Source organism: Bos javanicus, chromosome 8, assembly GCF_032452875.1.
Source record: "Bos javanicus breed banteng chromosome 8, ARS-OSU_banteng_1.0, whole genome shotgun sequence".
NCBI classification, from domain to species: Eukaryota; Metazoa; Chordata; class Mammalia; order Artiodactyla; family Bovidae; genus Bos; species Bos javanicus.
Genome location: NC_083875.1, coordinates 68,130,497 through 68,136,496, shown reverse-complemented (window position 1 = coordinate 68,136,496; position 6,000 = coordinate 68,130,497).

The window sequence follows — 6,000 nt, the reverse complement described above, 5'->3', positions numbered from 1 at the left end:
TATTCATTCAACCCAGCAATGTGTTAGACCAAGAACCGTCCAGGGCCTGGGGCTCTATGTGAGTTTTCTGTGTCTGCTCTGACAAAGTAGAATAAGCTGGGTGGCTTAAATTAACAAAAATTTTTCTCTCATAGTTATGGAGCCTAGAAGTCTAAAATCAGGGTATTGTCAGGACCCCACTCCCTCTGAAGACTCTAGAGGCAAATCTTTCTTATAGTCAGTCTTCTAGAAAAGGAATCCATCCTCACCTCTTCCCGGCTGTGGTGGCTCCCAGCAGCCCTGGCCACTCACTGGTTTGTAGCTACATCTACCATGAACTAAAAAAGATGCACAACATGAGAGTTTCGAGTTAAGTTCTATCTGGGACAAAATGAGGACTGCAGCCTAGGAGACAGCATCTCAGATAGCTCTGAGAGACTGCTCCAAAGAGACAGTGGGGGAAGGTCGCTATATGTGATTTTGGCGAAGGGTGAGTTCAATGCAATCAAGCACTCAATTTACAAAAGGATTTTTGCTAATCACAAGGGGCTGATATTACCATGAGGGGATTTAGTGCTTTCCTAGATATGAGGAGATGCAAGGACTGAGATCGTGAAACCAGTTCTCGAAAATATCTAACTATCTAAAGACCTGTTCCATCAATTTCCCTGGAGCACAGAGTGCCTTACTCCCCACCCTGAACTCCTTTCAGGGAGTGTCAAAGGTCAAAAACTGCAGCAGCTCAGAGGCAGATGGCAAATGCCCTTGTTGTTGTTGTACAGTCGCTGGCAAATGCCCTTGGCAAGTGACAATTTGTAGTTGACACACTCCAATCTCTTATCATCTTCACCTCATTCTCTTCCCACTGTGTGTCTTTGTCTCCAAGTCTCTCCTTTAAAAAAATTTTTTAAATGAATTAACTTTTTTTGATTGCAGCGAGTCTTAGTCGCAGCACGCAGGCTCTTCGTTGCTGTGCTCAGGCTTCTCCAGCCATGGTGGGTGGGCTCCAGAGCTCACAGGCTCAGTAGCTGTGGCACGTGGGCTTAGTTGCCCCGCAGCCTGTGGGATCTTAGTTCCCCAGCCAGGGATCAAATCCACCTCTCCTGCACTGGAAGGTAGTCCATGGGGTCCCAAAGAGTTGGACATGACTGAAGCGACTTAGCAGGCATGCACACAGAGTATTACACTTGACATTTAGCAATGGACACAGATCCCAGGCTCTGGGTAGGATTCACTCCCGAAGGAACTGGAGATTCACGTCTAGCCAGTTCACTGCACAGAGCACATGCTCAGGAAATATTGGTTGATTGAGTGAGTGCACAAAAGAGCCTCTTACAGGAAGCCATTCACTTTCAGTTGGATATAGGGAAGCAGGAAGAGCATCCTTGCTCTCCAGAAAACTAGGCACCCAGGAACTTTTCTTTTCCTCAGAATTCTGGGGGGCTGCTTACCTTCTCTTTCCTCTCTCACCCTCCTAGATCAAGGAAAGGGAAGCCTGCCTACTGCTGGGAGAAGACTACCACACCAAATGGCCAAGAGCCGGATGATGCGGGGACTTGCAGGTGAAAGCCAGCCCCTGCCTGCTTCAATCAGCTCAGAGCCGGCTTCACAAGCGCCCTCCCGCAGTCAAGCTACAGCACCTCCCCTGTGTGGGCCCCAGGCAGTTGTCCTCCGAGGGCAGAAGTGTTTGAAGGCCCAGCCACCCGGCCAGGTTCAGAGGCAGCCAGCAGCTCCCTTGAAGGTCACTAGACACCTGCTAACTACAGATCTCCCTTTGCATCTTGACAGCACATATTTTAAGACCCCTGGGTGTTTCCTTTCTTCCTAGGAGCAGGAACGGAAACAGACCAAGCTTGGTCTTGGTTTTTTTTTTGTTTTTTCTTTTTGTTGTTGTTGTTGTTTTTGTTTTTTATCCCCAGCATACCAGGATGCTGTCCAGCATAGCTTTTACTGCGGATCCTATTCACTGCAGAGACTGAATTCATTGGGTGAAGCCAGAGAACCTCCAGCATTCTAAACAAATTAATGGGATTTCAATTCATTTCCTATTCAGATGCAGAAGATAGTCTATCACCAGACGTATTAAGTCCATCCTATGTGTTTTGTTCCAGAGGGGTAACAGAAGATGGTGAAGATGTAGGCAAACCAATCCTCTCATCTATGGCTATTGGTGCAGCCTCTACACAAGGTAATGTGGCAGAATTTATCAAAATAAGAGGGCTTCCCGGTGGCGCTAGTAAAGAACCTGCTTGCCAGTGTAGGAGACATTAGAGACACGAGTTCGATCTCTGGGTAGGGAAGATCCTCTGGAGAAGGGAATGGTAACCCACTCCAGTATTCTTGCCTGGAGTATCCCATGGACAGAGGAGCCCGGCAGGATACAGTCTGTAGGGTCACAAAGAGTTGGACACAACTGATGCGACTCAGAAGCAGCAGCATCAAAATAAAAGAAACACTCAGACATGACTTTTCCATTTCTAGGAATTTATGCTACAGATACATAAACACACATGTAAAATGCTATGTTTATCAAACTTTTTATGCAGCATTGTTTAAAGAATTCAGCTTGCTGCTGCTACTGCTAAGTCGATTCAGTTGTGTCCAACTCTGTGCGACTCCATAGACGGCAGCCCACCAGGCTCCCCCATCCTTGGGATTCTCCAGGCAAGAACACTGGAGTGCATTGCCATTTCCTTCTCCAATGCATGAAAGTGAGAAGTTAAAGTGAAGTCACTCAGTTGTGTCCGACTCTTAGCGACCCCATGGACTGCAGCCCACCAGGCTCCTCCATCCATGGGATTTTCCAGGCAAGAGTACTGGAGTGGGTTGCCATTGCCTTCTCTGAAAGAATTCAGCTTGGAAGTAGCCAAAATGTCCATAAATCAAGGACTGGTTAAAATAAATGATGCTGTGTCCAGACAGTGAGATACAAAATAGCTATATAAAGGAACAGACACACCTGCTTAAGTTCTCTTGTGGAAAGACCTCCAAGTATATTATCTATTGCTGCTAACAAATTTGCTGGTTTAAAGCAACATTTATTGGACTTTCTTGGTGGTCCAGTGGTCAAGACACTGTGCTTTCAATGAGGGGGCATGGGTTTGATCCCTGGTCAGGGAACTAAGATCCCACATGCCACGTGGCACAGCTGAAAAATTTATAAAAATAATAAAATAAAGCAACATGTACTATCTCACAGTTTCCATGGGCAGGAATTTGGAAGTGGCTTAGCTGGGGGCTTTGTGATTCTATGAGGTTGGAGTCAAGCTATGGGCTCAGACTGGGTTCACCTCAAAACTTGACTGGAAAGGACTCCATATCTGCTTCTTAATCTAGTCCTGTCATTGTTGGCTGGTCTCAGAAGATCTGCTTCTACTCTCACTGGGCAGGATGCAGTCCCTCAGCTTGAGAGCCTCTTCTAGGGCTGCTTGGGTGTCCTCAGGATAAGAAAGCTGGTTCCTCCAGATAAGTGATTCAAAAGAGAAAGGATGAGAGAGCTCCTAAGAAAAAAGAGGCAGTTTGTTAATAAGCTAGTCTTGGAGGTGACTCCCTATCTCTTCAGCTGTATTCTATTCACTAGAAGCAAGTCACTAATTCCAGCCCACAGCCAAGGGGAGAGGAGTTTACCTCCATCCCTTGAGAGGCTAGTATTGAAGAATCTCTGGACATAACTTTAAAATCCTTGCACCAAGATAGATCTCTAAGCGCCCGTCCCCACCCCCCAACCTTGACACACACACACAAAGTACAGAGCAGTTGTATGGCAAGCTATTACATATGTAACAAGAAGAAAAAGAATAGCTGCATATGTTTGCTTGCAGACGCATAAAATATCCCTGAAAAGGTACACAATAAACTGTTGCCTCCGGGCAGAACAATTGGTAGCTTAGAAACAGGGATGGTAGGGAAAAATTATTGTGGGCATCTTCATTCATCTCTTAAGTGTGGCACCATAGTAAACTACTTATTTTTTTGTCTTTTATTATTTTTTTCAATTTTTCAATTTTGTATTGGGGTATAGCCAATTAACAATGTTGTGATAATTACAGTTGAACAGCAAAGTGACCCAGCCATACATATACATTTTTCCATTCTTCCCCAGACTCCTCTCCTATCCAGGTTGCCACATAACATTAAGCAGAGTTCCATGTGCTATATGGTAGGTCCTTGATGATTATCCATTTTAAATATAGGAGTGTATACATGTCTATCCCAAACTCCCTTACTATCCCTTCCCCCATCCTTCCCCTTGGCAACCTGTGTCCGTTGACAGAGGAATGGATAAAGAAGATATGGTACATATATACAGTGGAATATAGCTCAGCCATTAAAAAGAATGAAATAATGCCATTTGCAGCAATATGGATGGACCTAGAGCCTCTTGAGAAACCTATATGCAGGTCAGGAAGCAACAGTTCGAACTGGACATGGAACAACAGACTGGTTCCAAATAGGAAAAGGAATACGTCAAGGCTGTATATTGTCACCCTGCTTATTTAACTTATATGCAGAGTACATCATGAGAAACGCTGGGCTGGAAGAAGCACAAGCTGGAATCAAGATTGCCGGGAGAAATATCAATAACCTCAGATATGCAGATGACACCACCCTTATGGCAGAAAGTGAAGAGGAACTAAAGAGCCTCTTGATGAAAGTGAAAGAGGAGAGTGAAAACGTTGGCTTAAAGCTCAACATTCAGAAAACGAAGATCATGGCATCTGGTCCCATCACTTCATGGGAAATAGATGGAGAAACAGTGAAAACAGTGTCAGACTTTATTTTGGGGGGCTCCAAAATCACTGCAGATGGTGATTGCAGTCATGAAATTAAAAGACGCTTACTCCTTGGAAGGAAAGTTATGACCAACCTAGATAGCATATTCAAAAGCAGAGACATTACTTTGCCAACAAAGGTCCGTCTAGTCAAGGCTATGGTTTTTCCAGTGGTCATGTATGGATGTGAGAGTTGGACTGTGAAGAAAGCTGAGCACCGAAGAATTGATGCTTTGGAACTGTGGTATTGGAGAAGACTCTTGAGAGTCCCTTGGACTGCAGGGAGATCCAACCAGTCCATTCTGAAGGAGATCAGCCCTGGGTGTTCTTTGGAAGCAACGATGCTAAAGCTGAAACTCCAGTACTTTGGCCACCTCATGCGAAGAGTTGACTCACTGGAAAAGACCCTGATGCTGGGAGGGACTGGGGGCAGGAGGAGAAGGGGAAGACAGAGGATGAGATTGCTGGATGGCATCACTGACTCGATGGATGCGAGTCTGAGTGAACTCCTGGAGTTGGTGACGGACAGAGAGGCCTGGCGTGCTGCAATTCATGGGGTCGCAAAGAGTCAGACACAACTGAGAGACTGAACTGAACTGAACTGAGAGATTGTCACACTGAGTGAAGTAGGTCAGAGAAGAGAGAAATATCTTATGGAGGGTTTGAGTGTGGACTATGTGTGGAGAGCTGGTGGGGTATGCCAGGCTACAGAGAATGCATCTGAGGAGCATCCTTCTGGCATTGCTGGAGTGGGAGGCAGGGCAGGATCTTGTGGAGGAGGCTGGGCAGGAAGAGAGGCAGTCAGGTGTGAGGTAGGAGCCCCTGAGCATCGGGCTGAGGATGATGGACCAAGAATATCAGGGACAACAGGCTTTTTCAGCACAATGCATGATCTAAGCATACTTTAAGAAGATGCCTCTGACAGCCCTATGGAGATGGAATATGAGAGGTTAGAGATGGAGTTACAGGAGAGTATTATGGAGAGTGTTGAAATAGAGAAGGAACTGAATAAAAGGAGTGATGGGGACCCTTGAAAACAAGAGACTTGGTAGGTAGAATACAGAGGACATCTTATATGTAAGAACTAAGGGAGGACTCAGAACATCATGGGGTCTTTTCTGTGTTTCTCCTGTAGCTAGCACAAAAATGTGCCCCTAAAACAAAGTTTCAGTTTCTGCCCCCAGGTTCTAACGTTATGCTTTCTACCTAGCCCCTACTCCCAGTGTTGGCCTGCTTGCGTGCACACACA